General features: G+C 37.1%; 1 protein-coding gene across 4 annotated transcripts in view; it reads right to left on the minus strand.

Annotated features, from left to right (window-relative positions):
- Wdr49 (WD repeat domain 49) overlaps positions 1-20,675 on the minus strand; it is a 164,724-nt gene that overhangs the window by 124,452 nt on the left and 19,597 nt on the right. The window contains exon 2 of one of the 4 annotated variants that reach the window (XM_052731666.1): positions 81-217. The exons of the other annotated variants lie outside the window; for them this stretch is intronic. The gene's annotated coding sequence lies outside the window, so the exon portion shown is untranslated. The remainder of the gene's footprint in view (positions 1-80; positions 218-20,675) is intronic. 4 annotated transcript variants of the gene reach the window in all.

Here is a 20,675-nt window from a genome sequence, read left to right on the forward strand (position 1 = left end):
TATCAGGGTTGAACTTAGTCAGCAATTCTTGCAGCATGGGAAGAAAATCATCTTCCATTTTTGAGTGGTGTTATACTTACATGGATTTTGGCAGGCGAGACAAATAATTTATAGTGCTAGAAACTGCATCCTTGATTACAGTGTTGAGGCAGGAGAGTTAGAGACTATGTGTTGATAGAAGCAGGGATTGCAGAGATGTGAGACATTAGCCATGAAGCTGGAAAAGGCAAGGGATCAATTCAGAAGGAAAAGCAAACCTGAGAATAACTTTGTTTGCCCCATAAATCTCATTTTGGACTTCTGCCCATCAAACTGTCAGTCAATAAGATGGCATATGCAAGCAGCTAAGTTTGTGGTAATCTTTTACAGAAGCAACAGAAAGCAAATATCGTGGTTTACAGAAGAATGGGTGAACCCTTGAAAAGTTTTGATAGAGCCAGTGAAACTACAACATAATTCAATTTCAATTCAAGGGTAAGAACTATACTCTGTAACATATTATTATAAAAGACACTGTAACTATAGTTATATTCCAAAAAGTACCTGCAAATGCTAAGTTAGCAGATACTAAAGCATGGCTCCCAGAGGAAAGACAAAGTCATGTTTCTACAAATCTGTCCACCCCATTCACATAAGGTTGTAATGATATCATTGTACTTGGTGTGTATTTCTATTGAAAGACACCTTATTTAATGTTATTGTTACTTCTTCGTAACTGAATTCATGATCAACAGTATTGTAATTTATGTTTGAATGAAGCCATGGTACATTTTTGGCATTTCCAAATATTTTTGAGCTTGGGAATATCAGCAACACTTCCCCAATGTATTCAGGGACCATTTTAAACAGCAAATCATCAGGTGAGGGTGTGGAAAATGTGGCCCACAGGAGATGGAGAAGACGACTCTTCCTTGTGTTACCGTGGCAGTACTAGAAGGCAGCAGAATGGCAACCTCATTTGATCTTGTCGATAAGTCTAAGAGATTTACCATTTTTACTACTCTCTACACACCTGGGAAGGACCAGTAAAGTTGTGTGAGTAGTGATTGGTGGTTTACAAAGAAATTTGTGGTAGAAGGCAAATCCGCTGTCTACACGTAAATTGATTAAGAACAGAGCTTAATACAGGTGGTGGGATTTGTGATGAAGGAATCCACTTTCCATATGAGGGAGCCATAAGTGTGAGGATACACCTGGCGTATGAGTTATCAAGAAATACAGCTGCTCACATGAATGGATGTTTTGTTTGCCATGGTCAATGCCATTTGCCCTCAGCATTCCCCTCCCCCATGCACATCTGATTCTGGGCCCATCTATTCATGTGTAAGAATTACCAGCAAATTACTTCATTGATTAGCCTTAACTTACCCATTTGTAAAATGGGTATATCAGTGTCAGTCATAGTAGCATCGTTATGAAGATTATCTGAAGTGTTACTGTATGAGAATAGATTGGGGTAATCAGTTCGTTAGTGGAGATTTGTTCAGGCATTTAACTAACTAAATCAGCTTTCTGAAAAATAATTGCAGTGGGTGTTTTGACAGCCATAACCCATCGATCTTACCTTCAGTAAATTATTTTTAGCCTGAAAAGTTTAGATAGATTAAGTGTTTCAAGGCTCATATTTTTAGTATAAACAAAGATACCTGGATCTAAGTGCACTCCATCAGAGACAAAGTTGAAAACTGTTTTTTAAAATGAAGTCAATTGTGATCTTTATTGTAAGATGCTACAGCAGTGGTTCTCATCCAATGGGGGGGGGGGTCACAACCACTTTGGCAAACCTCTTCCTCCAAAATTATTTGCGTTATGATTCGTATCAGTAGCAAAACTACAGTTCTGAAATAGCAACAAAAATAATTTTATGGTTGGGGTCACCACAACATGAGGAACTATATTAAAGGGTGGCAGTGTGAGAAAGGTTGAGAACCACTGTGCTGCAGAATAGCATTCACCGCCTGTCCATATTGCTAGCTCGTTGATAAAACACCACTTTAAAGCAGACCTTCAATATGTATTTTATGTATTTTACAAGCTAGTAACCGTATTATATTATATTGCTAAAAACAGGAAACAAATCTGATAAATACAGAGACAATTTTGTGTTGTGTATTCAAAATTATGGAATTACAAATCTAGCATAAATAACAAGCTATGTTCCCTGAAGTAATGAAAACTGTTAGCTGCATAAAAGTGTTCTGTACATTTGATAATGCCAACATGCACTCAGAGGAAAGATGGGAATTACTCCAGTTTATGAATCTGATAAAAATGCATAGAGGTAAGTATGACATCCTTGCTGGTTCCATTAATAATGGTTTGCTCATTACCTGTTTGGTTTAAGTTTAAAAACAAAAACATTTTTTTTGCACATCTTTGTTTAAAATATCTGTGCCTGCCATTCCTAATATTAGCTCCAGAAAATTTTTTTGGATATGTATTTATGAGTTCTATGTTGGTGTGAATAAGTTGACAATTAACATATACTACATATATAATATTATTTATACATAGTATCTGAGATAATTTAACACATGTATAAACTCAATGAATGTAAATTATCTGCTAAAGGGCTTAAATAATTCCCTGATTAAGGGATTAAGGAATCTATAAATACATAGTTTAATATTGATAACTGTTTAGTTGTCTAAACATACAGATAGCTTTTTGTCTCTGCCATCAACGACTGTTTTCTGAGAATTTCACTGAGTGAGTGTGTGTGTGTGTGTGTGTGTGTGTGTGTGTGTGTGTGTGTGTAAAAATTTGAGGTGGCTGGGCAGTGGTGGCTCATGTCTTTAATCCCAGCACTTGGGAGGCAGAGCTCTGTGAGTTTGAGGTCAGCCTGGTCTACAGAGCGAGATCCAGGACAGGCACCAAAACTACACAGGGAAACCCTGTCTCGAAAAAAAAAAATTGAGTTGCAAATTACTGTCAATTCTCTTATAAAAGAAGATAATTTAAGACTGCTGTGGTAGCTCACACCTTTAATCCCAGCACTTGGGCGGCTGAGGCAGGCAGATCTCTGAGTTTGAGGCCAGCCTGGTCTACAGAATGAGTTTCAAGACAGCCAGGGCTGCTACAGAGAAAGCCTGTCTCAAAAACAATTATAAAAAAGAAGATAATTTATTATCTTATATTATAAAAGTTATATTAACCCTCAGAGTTTGTGTATCCCTCAGAAGCTCTAGTAAGATAAACTATATAAAATACTGCCAATTATATTAAGCATTAATTATATCTTATAATTATCTTTTCTTATAAAGTATTATAAAGAGTGACTTGTTGCATGCAAATTGAGTATATCTAAGAGATTTACCAGGGGATCAAAATATGTGTAGGAGACCCAAACAACAGAATAGTCTGAAGCTCCCTTTCATGGTTATTTATCACTGTGATGTGATGGTATTGTGTTCCCCAAAATAATGTGTACCTTAATAAACTTATCTGGGGTCAGAGAACAGAACAGCTACTAGATACAGAGGCTAGAAAATGGTGGCACTCACGCCTTTAATCCTAGCATTCCAGAGACAGACATCCCTCTGGATCTCTGTGAGTTCAAGGCCACATTGGAAACAGCCAGGCATGGTGACTCATGCCTTTAATCCCAGAAAGCAGTCTTTAATCCCAGGGAGTGGTGGTAGAAAGCAGAAAGGTTTATAAGGCGTGAGGACCAGAAACTAGAGGCATTTGCCTGGTTAAGCATTTGGCTGGTTAAGCATTCAGGCTTCTAGCAGCAGTTCAGCTGAGAGCCATTGGGATGAGGACACAGAAGCTTCCAGTCTGAGGAAACAGGACCAACTGAGGAATTGGCAAGGTGAGATAGCTGTGGCTTGTTCTGTCTCTCTGATCATCCAGTGTTCACCCCAATAACTGGCTTCAGGTTTGATCTTATTAATAAGAACATTTAAGATTCATGCTACACTGTGACAACAAAGGGTAGCTGTGAGCTAAAAACCATTCATACTCTTTATGCTGCTGTTCTTCAGAACAAATAGCGAGCTGCCCTCTACTAGTTTGGTAAAAGTAAAGTTTACCTGTTCCTAGAAACTATGACTATCACTTCACAATATCAAATTCTCACCAGTGTGAGCAGTGATGTCTTCTGTCTCTTGAGTTACTTTTGATGCTCTAGAGGAGGTCCCTATTCTGGACTCACGGGCTCCTTAGTAGGAAATAACTCCATGGAAGAGGATCTACAATAACCCCTCAATCTGCATATGTTCAGATATACCATGGTTTAAGTGTTATAATCACTGAAACTTAGTAGACTCTGTATCATATGGCAAAATAATTTCTTTTGGAATCATCTCTGAAAATGTGTATATACATGTATGTTTAACTAGAATCTTGACTTTATGACTGAATTTGGCATATACTTGTGTAATTTGGGCAAGTTATATTATTCCTCGGAGCTTGTGTAAGGCTCCAGTAAGATAAATTGTATAAAAAACTGCCAATTATATTAAGCATTAATTACTATTGTTGTAGATGAGGCCACATTAAACTAAATTCACAAGCATATATTTAGTACAGATAGGGGAATATTAGGAATTTGGGTGGGTTTTATCTAATTATAAAACAGTAATAAATAACTGGTTGATGTTCTTTTAAGTGAAAGTTGATTCACTATAGCTTTAATAAAGCTGTCCTTACAAGAGAACATGTTGTAGTTTAAAAGTGAAAGTTTTTGGTGCATTTACAAACACATCTTTTTAATCCTCTTAGCATCTGGTCAAGCCTTCTTGAACTAAAAAATTAATGCTCTTGTCTCTCAGAACATATTTTCTAATTCTGATAAAAATTTATATGGGATTGGGGTACAGTAATTCTGCTCAATATAACGTTTAAAGTTATTTGCCATGTCTAAGGAAGCACCCAGATACTGACTCTGGTTTCTGTCCTGAGAACAACCAGAACACTGTGTGAATGCTGATACACTCTTGAGTGAATGCTGATACACTCAAGAATGCCTCTTGATTATCTCCCTCAGCTCAATTTTAGACTTCACAAAATCGTCTTACTGAATATCTCTCAAATAAATAACATTATAAATATCATATTATTTTAATATTTATGAAAATGGAGCTCAGAACCTCAGTGTGAAACTCCAAAAATACTCTTTTTGGTTTGGTTTGGTTTGGTTTGTTTGCTTGTTTGTTTTTTGTTTTTGAGACAGGGTTTCTCTATGTAGCCTTGGTCGTCCTGGATCTCACTCTTAGTCCAGGTTTGGCCTCAAAATCACAAAGATTCACCTGCCTCTGCCTCTGCCTCCTGAGTGCTGGATTAAAGGTGTGCACCACCGCTGCCTGGCTAAAATAGTCTCTTCTATAGAAATCTGACATCCCTTTTTGGCACTAAGAAAAGATTGTGTATTTTTAATTCTTATTAAACTTTCCTGTAATGATCACTTTTCTGCATTTTTTCTAGATAAGAATCAAAATTACTACATCTTATTTAACAAATCTACCATGTACAAATAGAGATATGTAGATCACCATCTTTAATTTTGATTTTTCCACTTACCTCATACTTTGAAGCTATCCCTCCAAAATGTATACTTATCTTTGCCACCACAATATTCTTGGAGACATAGATAATTTAAGGATCCTTTATTAATAAACTTTTCTACTATTTTCAAAGTACTGGTTTTATATAGACAAGCCTATACATACATCTTAGATCAATTATGTAATTAATTCTTAAGGAAAAATGTATTAGAAGCAGAATTTCTGAGACAAATGATTTGTACATTATTTTTGTTAGGAAATCATAATTTTTATTACGTGTACACATTGGGTTTTCATCAAATCCATAATCCATCCCCTCCAAATGCTACCCTACCCCTGCTTTTTCCCTTCCAACTTCCTGTTTGATTTAAAACCCACTGAGTTCACTTAGTTCTGACTTTACAGGCACGGATGTAGGACAGTATACTGGAACATGTTCCTCTCAGAACATATTTTTGAAAAATCTTCATATTTCTTCTGCCAGCAGCCATCAGTTGGGAATGTAACATGTCTACTGATGCAGTAAAGGCACAAATGTGATGGGAGTAATCAACCATTTCCAGATTAGATTTAAGGTCCGCCTCATAAAACTGTATTCATGCTTTGTATGGAAATTCTGTGATTACCTAGGTCATAGGGGAGATCCAATAGCATTATCCTTCCAATAATAGGATTGTAACATTAGCTAGGGGTGTGGCTTCATGAGCTCTTCCCCTTCCATGTTGGAATTTCTGAGTGATTTAATTTTTGGTAGGTTTGGAGCATGCAGTCACAGTAGCTGTGAGTTCCTGTACACAATAGCCCTGTCATGCCTGGCAAAAACTGATTTATTTCAGATGTCTACTCTGGCTCTGACGATTTTTCTGTGCCTTGTTTTGCAATGACCCTGATCCTTGAAAGGCTGGTGATACAGACAGCCCATTTAGAACTGAACACTCCCCAGTCTCTTGTTCTCTGCACACTGACCAGTCATGGATCTCTGAACTAATTGTGATCTACTACAAAACAAAACTTCCTTGATGAGAAGAGGTGAGATGTCCTAATATCTGGATAAAAGGGTAAGAACTTGGTGGGGGTGGTTTATTTCTACAGCCAGTCAGGAGAATAATAGTATTGACTTCTCCCCCATGACCTAGGTAGTCACAGAATTTCTATACAAGGCATGAACTCCATCTTGTAAGGCAGACCTTAAACCTAAACTGAAAGTGGTCGGTTACTCCCAAAATAATTGTGCCTTTATTGCATAGACATGTTACCAGGCCATTCATTATTGTAGCACAAGGGTTCCCGGCTCACTAAGACTGTTGATTACTTTTCTCCCCTGGTAGTATGCATAGAACCTCCCAGCAGTATGGAAGTTAGCTGGTGAGGATGAAGCTTCCAGGTTAGTACCAACTTTATTTCTTCATGTTCTATTACTCAAATATGTGTCATTTTCAGCAATAGGGTCTTAACATCAAGTTCTGGAGAGTAAACAATAGCAATAACCCATTGCTTGAAAAAAGGTAACCAATACCTGCCACTGAGCTTTTTTTTTTTTTTTTGATAACCTAAGTTACCTGGGAGAGGACTTGTCCCCTGTTATGGGGTACCTCCATTTAAACTCCTTTGATATGTGTAAACATATATATTAGGAGATATATAGATATAGATATATCTATATCTATATATATTAGGATACTTCTATAGTGGTAGGTTTCCTTATGGCTTCTTCAAATAGTTTTAGTAATAGTAATCTTTCCTCATAATCCCTCTGCTACCCAGTCTTCCAATCATCCTCCTCATTTGATCCTTTTTGTTCTGTTTTCCCCTTCATATTGATAACCTGAGTTCCATGCCCCTTCATTTGAGGGGCAACTGCCCCCCATGGCTCCTCATTAGTTTCTATGACTTTTGGAATACTCCACTTTAAGCACACATATCTAAAGGTTTGTGGCTAGCATCCACATAGGTGAAAAGATGTTAGAATAGCTAGCTACACTTGCTTATTTCACAGTTCTATCTGCTTGAAGTAACTTCTTCCATCTTTTTACTCAAAGATGATATCTATTGTTAATGTTGAAGTATGTTTCTTGGAGGCAGCAAACAGATCAGTTCTTCTTTCTAATCCAGTATTCTAATCTATGTGTTTATTGGGGGGATTAAGACCAATAACAGTCATTACTTAAAGATGCATATGAATTACTGTCACTTTCCTGATTTTGTAGTGTTTTCTCAGAATGCTTTTGATCAACTGTCCTGACATTTTTTATTCCTTCCCTGAAACCTTTTGGGGATATTTGTCCTTTTCTTCGGATGGAAGTATCTCTTCTGATATCCTCTGTTGAATTGGCTTAGAAGTCACAAATTCCTCTAATCTGTTTTTCTTACAGAAAGTATTTATTTCTCCTTTAATTTTAGTGGGTAATTTTGTTGGGTATAATAGTCTGAGTTGTTCATAATTGTCTTTCAGAGCTTGAAATATATACTTTCAGCTTTTCTTGCTTTAAAGATTTCTGTTGTATTACCAGGTATTATTCTAATGGTGCTGACTTTATAAGTGATTTGACCTTTCTCTGGTCCTGTCTTCAGTGTTTTATATGTGATATGCTTGGACGGGTATCTCTTTCTATAGGCTTGGAGAATTTTCTTCTGTGACTTTACTAGATAATTTGATAATATATATTCTCTACACTTTCACTATGATAGTATCCTTCTATGCTTATAATCTGAAGATTAGCTCTTTCTATGGTATCTTATTTGAATTGCTTTAATATAGTTATAATCATTCTTCTAAATCCTCTTTCCAGGATGACATTTTTCACTAACGACCATTACTATGGGGTTTATGCTTTTGGAAGAAATATGTTACCTTGATTTTTCCTGTTATTTTTATTCCAGTGTTAGGATTTGTATGTCTAGGACTTGTTGGTTGGATTTTTGTTTTATCTTTTCTAAAGTACCTTTTTTCTTTCAACACAGGTGTCTAAAATGTTCAGGAAGGAGCAAATTCAGAGCAGAGTTGGACTATTGATTTCCCAAACTTTCTGTATGTCAGCCATAGTTTGATGCCTACAAAGGCTTGTGAAAAGATATTGAAGAAAGTTCATCATAGCAGTGTGAACTGCTCCTGTAACTCAAGATTGATTGGAGTGACTTGTGTCAGTCAGGAAGCTATTAGTACTCTGTTGAATACAAGAGGAAAGTACGAAGTGGCTGAAAAATCCATGGCTGGAATTTGGCAAGTTCCAAAGTGGGGGGAAAGACCCAGGAGAAAGTAATGGTCCTTGGCAGACAGCCTTGGGACTATAAGATGGCTTGGAAAATGGGGAGCCTAAAAGGGGAGGCACACATAACCTATTTGGTCTCCAGGCCATGTGGGGAGGCTGGAAAGTCACTGAAGTGGAACAGGCAAGAATATGGCAAGTTCCAAAGGGAGGGAAAAACTTAGAGAGAAGTTAGGTTCTGGCAAGTAGCCAATAACAGAACTAACACATTCTTAGTCTTTGAAACTCCTTGCCAAATCCCTTTCCAAATTATTAGACAAATTTATATTCTTATTAGCAAAACCTAAGTTTACTATACTGAAGACCCTCACCAAAGTAGGTGCTTGTTTTTACTAAGACTCATCAGGTAATGATGAAACATAATTTTTAGAACTATGCTCATTTACATACATTCTGAAAAAGACTGTATAATAATAAGAGCAATACTTTATAACTAACTACATAATTCTTACTTTTTTCTCCTGCTTATAAATTTGCACCTGAACAGACTAGAATTCACATGTAAGTTTAAATCTATGAGGAAATCATAATACAGTTTGGTCAAAATCTAGATATGTTCTCTCCTGCCAAAGCCTGGCAATGGATAAGTGTGATAGTGGCCTAAGGTTCATTATCTCCATTCATTGTTGAGTATTCGCTACCAGAACCTGTAAATAAAGGTCAAAACATTAGATGAAAGATTTTCTTCCACCTATCCACTCATGAGAAAATATGAAAAGATAAATATACCATACAAGGCATCAAGGAGAAATTTTTTTATTAATTCAACAAACATTGAATATCCATTCTATGCCAAATAATATTATAAACACACAGAATTAACTTTAAACAAGGTAAACTCTCTTCAAATACTTTCATTTCAGTGGAAGCCAAGTTATGTCAGTCATAATGAGTAACACATGCTCCCTAAATTGCTAAAAGTAGTAAAAGCCTAAACATCACTCTATTGTTTTTCTTCATTATTAAACACCATGTGGTATTTAAGCTTGATGACAGTATATAAATACCAATCTTAAAGAGATCAAAACCTTTTCCTTAGTTTGTACTTTTTTTTTGCTTTTACTACACACAATTGGGATTCAACAATGCTGCCTTCTCTCTACATGAAAAGTTCAAAATTGGTGTCTAAATCTTGTTTGCTTGAGACCCACTAGTTTTATAAAGCATTTCACCAAATAATATTTTTTGTTAGGTAGTCAGTGTGAGTTTTTGTTAATGTTCCACAGTTGAGTGAACACACACTATCAAAATGCATCCTCTCTCTATCTCTATAATTAAATTTAAAATTAACATGCTGCTTTCTCATGCTTCATTCCATTGTACTTGCCTCAATTTCCCTTGGTTATAAACCATGCTGGTTATGAATATGTATTAGGGTTCGCTGTCAAACTCTGTGAACATTTTTGAAGAAGAGAAAATACATTATTTCGGAACAGATGCATCCACTTATAACATCCCATGTAATTTCCATCTGTCCAAGAACCGTCATGAGAAAGTGAGCAACAGGACAGAAGAGACCATGCAGCTGGCTCAAGTTCATAGCTCTCCCCTGATTCAATGGGCTTAGTTGGTTTCAATTTCCACTTCATCTAGGAAAAGGCACTTACTAGCAAAAACATGGACCTTGAAATCCCAGCACACAATTTACAAGTTTACAATAAACCAGGTGGTGTTGGAATTGAACTGAAGATATTATACAGTCATTATTTTTAAATCTATTGATTAATGATGTATAGATATTGATACGGATAAGTATAAATAAATTCTAGCTCTGTCAAATAAAAAGGCACAGAAACAATGTCATTCCCTGTAGTGGTAAGGACGCTATTCCTCAGATGATAACTGTCTAAATACTATTCTCCAATAAACAGAACTGGGATCTTGATAAAAATGGCAGACTCCAAGTCTTGGGCAGCAATGGCATCTTGTGCTGGAAAAATAAAAATAAAAGATTGATAGGAAATATCAAAAGGATACAAAAGCTCCAGACACTGGTAGCACATACCTTTAATCCCAGCACTACAGAGACAAAAACAAGTGGATCTATGTGTGTTCAAGGCCAGTGAGTTCCAGGACAGCAAGGGATACACAGAGAAACCCTGTCTCAAACGTCCCCACACACACACAAAAAAAAAAAGAAAGAAAGAAAGAGAAAAAAGGATACAGGAACTGACTCAAAGAAGACCTACTCTCAAAATTTGAGGCAAGTTGCACATTACAAAGAGTAATGATGGTTATGGCTAATAAGGTATTAATATGAAATATCAGCCCATGAATCTGTGGTGCTCCTCAAGATGAAATAAAATGAGTGTGAAAGGGGAAGAGAGTGAGATAAAGTAGTCAGTCTTATAAACAAATGCCATCCTGAGGATAAATAAGGATTGGTAACATTTAAAACATCATTTTCTAATCACTGGTTCTAGCAAAGATGACTGAAAATAAAGCAATAATCAGGCCAATGAAAGTTTATTGAAAAATACTCCTAATATAATATGAAAGTTTCAACCAACAGATGTGCTTGTTGTAGATAACTCTAGCGAACCCACTTTAATCACAGATTGACATGCTGCTATATTTGGCAAACCTGTGCCCCAAAACATGACAGAAAAACTTAAAGAGAGGAGCAATTCGTTTGGGCTCATAGTATCTGAACGTTGAGTCTATATTTGCTTAGCTTGGTATGCTTGGACAGAACCTCTTGATGGTGGAATTGTGTGGCAGAGTTTTTTCACTTCATGTTGTGCAGAAGGCAGGAAAAGGTTATAGTAAAAAGGAACAGAGAAAAGTATAACCCTAGGGACATGCACTCAGTGACTTACTTCTTCTGATTAGCATCCACCCCATAGCTGTTACCATCATAATATATGTCACCACATAGTAATTTCATTAGGATATTGATCCACTCATTAGATGAGAACCTTTATGATCTACATGTTTCTAGAAAATGCCATCCCAGACACCCCCAGAGGATTCTTCACTAATTCCCCAGGTGTTTATCAAGTTATCAACTAAGATTATCCATCTCTTATGGTATTACTCCTTATGCCAGATAATAGGTAGGTACACAGAATATATCCTCTGCTATGTCTTCACAAACATTAGAGGGTCTGAATCTAACAGTGAAGAAGCAATAATCAAACCCTGATTGTAGTTTAGAACACCCTACTGGCTCAAGTTCTTTGAAATATCCATTTCATTAGAGATGAAAGAAAGAACTTCTGAAGATTAAAGGAAACCAGATACAGACCAACTAAAGCAAATGTGTGATCCTAGATTGGATCTGTGATTTAAAAAAATAGCATATAAACTATAAAATATTGCAAAGATGAGTAGGGTTATTCTAGTACAGATTTTGTTTGGTAATATACAAGGTTAAACTTTCTTGGTACAAAATGGCATTATAGTTTTGTGGAAGAATGTATTTGTTTCCAGCAGGTGTATGCTGAGCTAATTAAGGCTTACTTAGGATGCCCGCATTACTTTTAAGTAACTTAGGTAAAGCCTTTTACATCAAATGTGTATAAAGTGAAAAGTAAAACATCAAAGTAGTAGTTGTTGAATTTAAATGAAAGACTGTTTTGCTGCACTTGTGCTTCTATCTTTATGCTTTCTGTGTGTTTGATAAATTTTAAAGAAAATTCAGAGGGAACAATTAACCATTTCTTCTTCTATGTTCCCTAACTCTACTTTACTCAGCATGCCCAATCAGTCAACAAGTTCTGTGCATCACAGCTTTGAATATCATTTCAATCTCTCTTCAATCCCTTCTACAGTGGCAAACCCACTGTACCAGCTTTCTAATTGTCTTTCTTCTTCCTCTATGCCTATGGCCAACACCACTTCTATTCCCACAACACTGTAAAAACACACAGGATTAAAAGTTGTTTCTGAACTACCAATCTTACTATGTGATTTCCATAATTAAAATGTGCCAAGCCTCCTCACAGCCCCCAAGATAAACCTCAGTCCCTTTAACACGGTTCCTTAAGTCCTTCCTGATGTGGTTGTGACTTGGTCCTCCAGTCTCATCTTTTATTACCTTTTATTTTGCAGATGAGTTCTAGATCCCTGAAAATAGGTAGCAAAATACACCATACTGCCCAGATATGGTGTCACATCTGTAACATCAGCATGTGGGAAGCTAAGGCAGGAAGGTCAAGAGTTTGAGTCCAGCTCAGGCTACACAAGGATTTCAAGGCTAACTGGGCTACACAGCAATATCCTGTGATTTATGATTTAAATCAGTAAGTCAATCAATGCCTCATACTCCCTTGGTAAAATAAGGCTTTGTATTTTTTTTATTTTTAGCAAATTACTTTCTTAACTCCCATTCTACCTAACTGAATAATGTCCTTACCTGCAGATGGCTTCCTGGATGTTTCTCACTTGAGGAAGTCTTCTGGGAGACCTCTCTGGTATGAGAAAGTACTTTCTTGCTTGAGGATGAACTGTTCCCCAAAGGCTCATGTGTTAAAGGGATTCTTTGCCATATGATGAGATTTGAGAAAGTGGCTGGATCATGGGAGCTCCATCCTCATTTGTAGATTAATTAACTGACAAGTACATACTTTGATGGAATTATTGGGAGGTGGTGAAAACTAGTAGATGGGGCCTAATTGAAAAATGTAGATCACTGTGGGCACACCTGAGAGGAAATGTATTGTCCCTAGACACTTGTTTTACAGACTTTGCTTCCTGGAAATCAGTAAGTGATTAACTTTCCCTTGTATAACCATCTACCATGATTTTCTATTTCACCACAGGCCCAGAAACACAGAGCCAAGTGAACGTAGACTGATGTCTCTGAAACTGAGAGGCAAAATAAATCCTTCCTTCTTTGCATCATTTTCTCTGGAATTCTATCATAGTAATTAAAAAGTGACAAGTAAATCCCCCCATCCTGTTTTCTTCTCAATCCAATGAAAAATCACAAAGTAACACAAGTTTGCTTTCACTACAGTCCTCACTGAGGAAAGGCCTTATTTTAAGTATTTTTTCAATAGCTACATATAGGCCATTCCATAAATGTCAGTTGTAAGTGTGAGAAAATGAATGAGTAAAAGAATATGTGAATATGAGTACCTCATAAACCTCTCCCATGTGCTGTAGAAGAGATGTCTATTTCACCAATAATAACAACTTTGGAGTAGAAGTCAGAGTACAGAATGATGGCAAAGAATATAGAACAACAATGTAAAAAATAATTGTGGAAAACTAGGAATATGTTTGAACAAAGAAACAATGAGAGATATTTACTACAAAGAAATATACAAAAACTGGTTATCAGATCAATTGGAGCAATAGTCTGGATCAGCCAAAAAACTCCGGTAAACATAAATAAACCCTTTACATGGGATATCTGTTTCCTCACTTGTTAAATAAAGCTAGTAAAGTCAGTCTCTGTGGTTGCTTGTTGTCTTAGTTAGGGTTTCTACTGCTATGAAGAGACACCTTGACCATGGCAACTCTTACCAAAGAAAAACATTGAACTGGGGTAGCTTAGATTTTCAGAGGTTTAGTCCATTATCATAATGGTGTGACATGGTGGCATGTAGGCAGATATGGGTCTGGAGAAGGAGGTGAGAGCCAACATCTTGAGCATGTTGGTCAACAGGAAATGGTCTGAGTCATTAGGAATAGCTTGAGCATATATGGGACCTCAAAGCTTGCCTCCACAGTGACACACTTCCTCCAATAAGGTCATACCTACCCCAACAAAGTCACACCTCCTAATAGTGTCATTCTCTATGAGCTTATGGAAGCCAATTACATTCAAACTACCACATTCTACTCCCTGGCCCCCATAATCTTGTAACAATGTCGTAATGCAAAATGCATTTAGTCCAATTTCAAAAGTCCCATAGTCTATCACAGTTTCAACAATGTTTAAAAGTCCAAAGTTCAAAGTCTCTTCTGAGATTCATGTAATCTCTTTAACTGTAATCCCCTATAAAATCAAAATTAAAAAAGGTCATATACTTCCAACATATGATGGAACAGGATATATATTACCATTCTGAAATACAGGGAAAGGAGCAGAGTGAGGAAATACTGCACCAAAAAAAAAGACTGAAAACCAGTTGTACAAACCCTAAACTCTGCATTTCAATGTCTGATGTCAAAACGCTCTTCAGATCTCTAAATTCCTTCAGCTTTGTCAACTGCAACATACTTCTTTCTCTTGAGCTGATTCCAGTCCCTGTTATCAGTTTTCCTTGGGAGGTATCCCATGGTTCTAGTATCTCCAACATCTTGGGGTCTCCAAGGCAATCCAGGCTTCAACTTCACAGCTTCACTTAATAACCTCTCTAGGCCTCCATTCAGGGATACCTCTTATACTTGCCTGGTCTCAGAACCACATGGCCAAAACTGCAAAATTCTGCTGCATGCTAGAGCTAGAATATGTCCCCCTTTTCAATTACATCTTCACCAGCTTTGTTTTCCATGCCTAAATTTGTCTGATCTGAAATTGGATCTGTAACCAGGCTGGCTTTGAACTCAGAGGTCTTTGAATTACAACTTCAACAGCTTTCTGATTTTGATGGTAACCTTCACTGCCTAAGCTTGGCTGTTCTGGAATTTGCTCTGTAGACCAGGTTGGCCTCAAACTCAGAGATCCACTAGGCTCTGCCGTTCAAGTGCTGGGATTAAAGGTGTGCACCACCACACCTGGATCTCAACTAAATTCCTTTTCACAATTTGGGAACTTAGCTGAGTGGGATCTTGCCCTGAAGTCACCATGCCCTTTATTCCATTTCTTAATCTGCTTGTCTCCTTGAACACAGAATTTTGCTCCATTTTACTTCCTGGTGCTCCTTTTCTCCTCAAATTTTACATTTTATGTTTTTCCTCGCTGAGCTTGTAACTTTTCATTAAAATCTTTATTAGCGTTAACACTATTAACCACACAACAGAGTCTATATTAGGCTGTTCTGTGATTTCCTTTGCCAATGGAATTAATCCAAAACTATTCACTTTCGCCTTAGGCAGACTCTTTGGACAGGGGCAAAGAGCAGCCACAATTCTTCACCAAAATATCACAAGAATGATCCCTAGGCCACATATTAATATTATTCTCCTCTGAAACCTCTTGAACCAGGCCCTCACAGTTAGCATAACTCTTAGCACCACTGTCTTCTAGGCTTCTACTAGGATGGCCCATTAAGCAGTGCGTAAAGCATTCTACAGCTTTTCTCACCCAAACTCCCAAAGTCCATCTTACTCCAAAGAAAAATATGATCTGGCCTATCACAACAATTCCACAGTTCCTTGTGCCAACTTCTGTCTTAGGGTTTCTACAGCTGTCAAGGGATACTATGATGATGGAAACTCTAATAAAAGAAAAACATTGAATTGAGGTGGTTTATATTTTCAGAAATTTAGTCCAGTATCATCATGGTGCAATATGGTGGCATGTAGGGAGACATGATGCCAGAGAAGTAGCTGAGAGTCCTACATCTTGACCCCCAGGCAACAGGAAGTAGTCTAAGTCACTGGGCATGGCTCCAGACCTCATATATGAGACCTCAAAGGCTGCCTCCAGAGTGATACACTTCCTCCAGCAAGGGCATACCTACTCCAACAACGCTACACTTCCTAATAGTGCCACTCCCTGTGAGCTTATGGGAGCCAAGCACATTCAAATTACCACACTTGTTTAATGCTAAAACTCAGTGAAAAGAAGCCGATGAAGATTAGTTAGTAGAAGGACAAAGTACCTATAGAAGGCCCTGCCTCTATGTTCATCACAGTTTAAATTCAGCAAGTTACATATGCATTCTGCAATGAAATCACAGAATCTTGAGTAATTAAGATGCACTGACATTTTAGTAGCATTTATCTTTTCACTGAGCTATGATGTAGGCAAATTGTCCATAAAATCATCTGCTATACTTATCACACTACAAATATAGTTGGATTTTTCATAGTTGAGGCCTCTATACATAAAAATATTTACATTTTAAAATTTTATATTATGATTATGTATTAATCATCAATTTCTAGGCTTCCACTGATTAGTAAGTATTAACAAATATATAAATCTGCTTGATTTTTTATACCTGTTATATGAGTATAGTATAATTTATTTCTCTGTATCCACTGATTAATTTTATTATAAATATTCTAGTTTATGAGCAGTAGTGTATCAATATTCTAGTGAACATGTTTTTCCTATGCATATATCCAATTTATTCAGGGTATCTTGTATATAAATTGATATTCATTGGTTCTAAAATTGTATGTGAGATAGATAGATGATAGATAGACAGATAGATAGATAGATAGATAGATTTAGGTAGATAGCTAATAGATGATAGATATATTAGATAGATAGATAGATAGATAGATAGATAGATGATAGATAGATAGATAGATAGATAGATAGATAGATGCATAGATATTATCTTACAAAAAAGGTTTGCCAACTTAAAATCTTAGCAATTGTACCTATCTTCGTGAGTTTTATTAACAGTGAATATTGCTCATTACTGTCATCTTTGGTCATCCTTTTATTTCTTCTAACATTTTTCATTTTTAAGATTGTAATATAATTACATCATTTCTCACTTTCATTTCCTCCATCCAAACTCTTCCAAGTATCCCACCTTGCTCTTTTCTAAATTTATGACCTCTTTTAAAATTATTACATGTATGTGTGTGTGTGTGTGTGTGTGTGTATATATATATATATATATATATATATATATATCTCACATATATTCCTAAATATAACCAGCTGAGTCTGTAATAATGTTAATTGTATACATGTTTTCAGAGCTCATTTTTTGTTTTGTTTTGTTTAGTTTTTGTATGTATGATATATGTATGCATGATTTTATGAGTGAGTTCAAGCATGTATGTGCCATGGCATGTGTGTGATGATCAAAGGATAACCTTGAATAATCAGTTCTCACTTCCCACCTCGTTTGAGACAGACCACCCTCTCAGTGCCGTGTACTCTAGGCCAGCTGGCTTCTGAATTTTCAGTGACTCCTGCCTCCCCTCTCATCACAGGAACACTACCACTGCCTATATGTGCTACCACATCTATCTTTACACTATTTTCTGGTTTGCTTTTCTCCTCCTTTTATTTCTAGAACATTCTTCTACTTTCTGATTTCCTTTAAAATACCAGTGTTTTGCTTCCAGCTCCCTTAACGATTCCCCTGCAGTCCATTCTTAGACACTCTGCTCTCTCTTCCAGATATTTAATTTTATCTTCGCCCATGGTCTCCCCATGCTTGCTGAGATCCCCTCACACTGACCAAAGATTGCTTTACCTTGAGTCTTTATACAAGGAATAGTGTTTTCCCTAATCAGAACATCTATGATAAGAATGACTGAAAAAACTTCCTCTGTTCTTCTAGATCCAGTCCCCCATCTTATAACCATCTCTGTAGCAAGAAACCTGTTGTCGTCTCCCTTTCCTCACTGACCCCATTTCCAAGAAATTACAAAGACTTTCTGCACCAACCTTAGCTCCTCCAACTCATCCCAGTATCCCAGCCTCCCACATGAGCAGACATTCCCTGTGAATACACCAGCTGAGCAGACCAGGAAAACTGGAAACACACAAACATCACACTCTCTGAAAATCTGGAGAGGAAATAGACACCAAAGAACAAAATATCCAAAATGGATAAACAGCGCCTAGATATAAAAGCATCCCAAACCCAGATGCCTAGATGCCAGCATAAAAAAAAAATAACAGTCAGGGAAATATGTCTCCACTAGAACTTAACTATTCTACCACAAGAGGACCTAGATATACAAAAATAGCTGAAGCACAAAAAAAAAGACCTTAAGACTGACCATATAAAGATGATAAAGGTCCTCAAAGAAGAAATGAATATATACCTTAATGAAATCCTCATAAAACAAACAAAAAAGAGGAATAAATGAATAAATCCCTAAAAGAAATCCAAGAAAACATAAACAATTGAAGGAATCATATAAAACTGTTCAAGACCTAAAAGTAGAAAGAGAATCAATGAAGAAAATACATACTAAGGGAATTCTGGAAATGAAAAATGTAGGTACTCAAGCAGGAACTACAGAGGAAAGCTTCACCAACAGAATACAAAAGATAGAATAGTGAATCTCAGGCACTGAATATACTACAGAAGAAATGGATACAGTTATCAAAGAAAATGGTAAATCTAAAAAAAAAATCCTGACACAAAACATCTAGGAAATCTGGGACACTATGAAAAGACTAAACCTAAGAATAATGAGACTAGAGGAAGGGACAGTATCCCAGCTCAAAGGCCCAGAAGATATTTTCAACAAACTCATAGAGGAAATTTTACCTAACCTAAAGGACATGCCTGTCAGGTACAGGAAGCTTACAGAACACTGAATAGATTGGGTCAGAAAAGAAAGACCCCTTGTCACATGGTCATCAAAACACTAAACACAGACTTAGAGACCGGCCCCCAGCTCCCATCCTGCCCCGGACTTCCCTTCTGGACCAGAGAGATGAGAGAGAGAGAGAGAGAGAGAGAGAGAGAGAGAGAGAGAAGACCTCCCATCCTGCCCCGGACTTCCCTTCTGAACAAGAGTGCCCATCCTGCCCTGGACTTCCTGTCTGGACAAGAGCTCCCATCCTGCCCCGGACTTCCCGTCTGGACAAGAGCTTCCATCCTGTCCCGGAGTTCCCATTTGGACAAAAGAGCTCCCATCTGGACAAGAGACAGAGACTTCCTGAATCTGTCAGCTCTGTCTGAACCAAGTGCGCTGATAAGACCAAGAATGAACTACAAGGAGATGGGCAGACATCAAGGCAGAAGTACATACAGCAAAATGAAGAGCAATACTGCATCACCAGAAACTAGCTCTCCTCCAACATCTAGACCTGAACATCAAAAATTGGAAGAAGCAGAAGAAAACAGCCATATGAATGACATCATGAAGAAGGTAGAGGCTTGTGTAGAGGAAAAGACAAAAAAATGGGAAGAATACTGTAAACAACTATAAGAAAGGGCAAACAAATTAGAAGAAATCAATAAAGTCCTGGAAGAAAACAATAAGGTACTGAAAGAAAATCAAGAAAAAGCAATGAAACAAATGAAGGAAACAGTCCAAGACCTGAAAAGGGAAATAGAAAAAATGAAGAAGACACAAACAGAGGGAATGCTGGAAATACAAAATCTGAGTAAACGATCGGGAACTTCAGATGCAAGTATAACCAACAGAATGCAAGAGATGGAAGAGAGGATCTCTGGTGTTGAAGATACAGGAGAAGAAATAGATTCATCAGTCAAAGAAAACACTAAAGCCAACAAAGTCATGAACCAAAATGTCCAAGAAATTTGGGACACCATGAAAAGACCAAACCTACAAATAATAGGGGTAGAAGAAGGAGAAGAATACCAACTGAAGGGCACAGAAAATATATTCAACAAGATCATAGAAGAAAACTTTCCCAACTTAAAGAAGGAAATGCCTGTGAAGATACAAGAAGCCTATAGAACACCAAACAGACTAGACCCCCCAAAAAAGTCCCCTCGCCACATAATAATTAAACAACTAAACGTACAGAATAAAGAATATTAAGAGCAGCAAAGGAAAAAGGCCAAGTGACTTATAAAGGCAAACCCATCAGAATAACACCCAATTTCTCAATGGAGACTTTGAAGGCCAGAAGGACCTGGACAGATGTAATGCAGACACTAAGAGACCACGGATGCCAGCCTAGACTAATATACCCAGCAAAACTTTCAATCATCATAGATGGAGAGAACAAGACATTCCAAGACAAAGCCAGATTTAAACAATACTTATCCACAAACCCAGCCCTACAGAAAGCACTAGAAGGAAAATTCCAACCTAAGGAAGTCAGATACACCCTCGAAAACACAGGCAATAGATAAAGCCACAGCAGTAAACCCCAACAAAGAGA

Source organism: Peromyscus californicus, unplaced genomic scaffold, assembly GCF_007827085.1.
Source record: "Peromyscus californicus insignis strain IS unplaced genomic scaffold, ASM782708v3 Scaffold_9__1_contigs__length_137607984, whole genome shotgun sequence".
Classification (NCBI taxonomy): domain Eukaryota; kingdom Metazoa; phylum Chordata; class Mammalia; order Rodentia; family Cricetidae; genus Peromyscus; species Peromyscus californicus.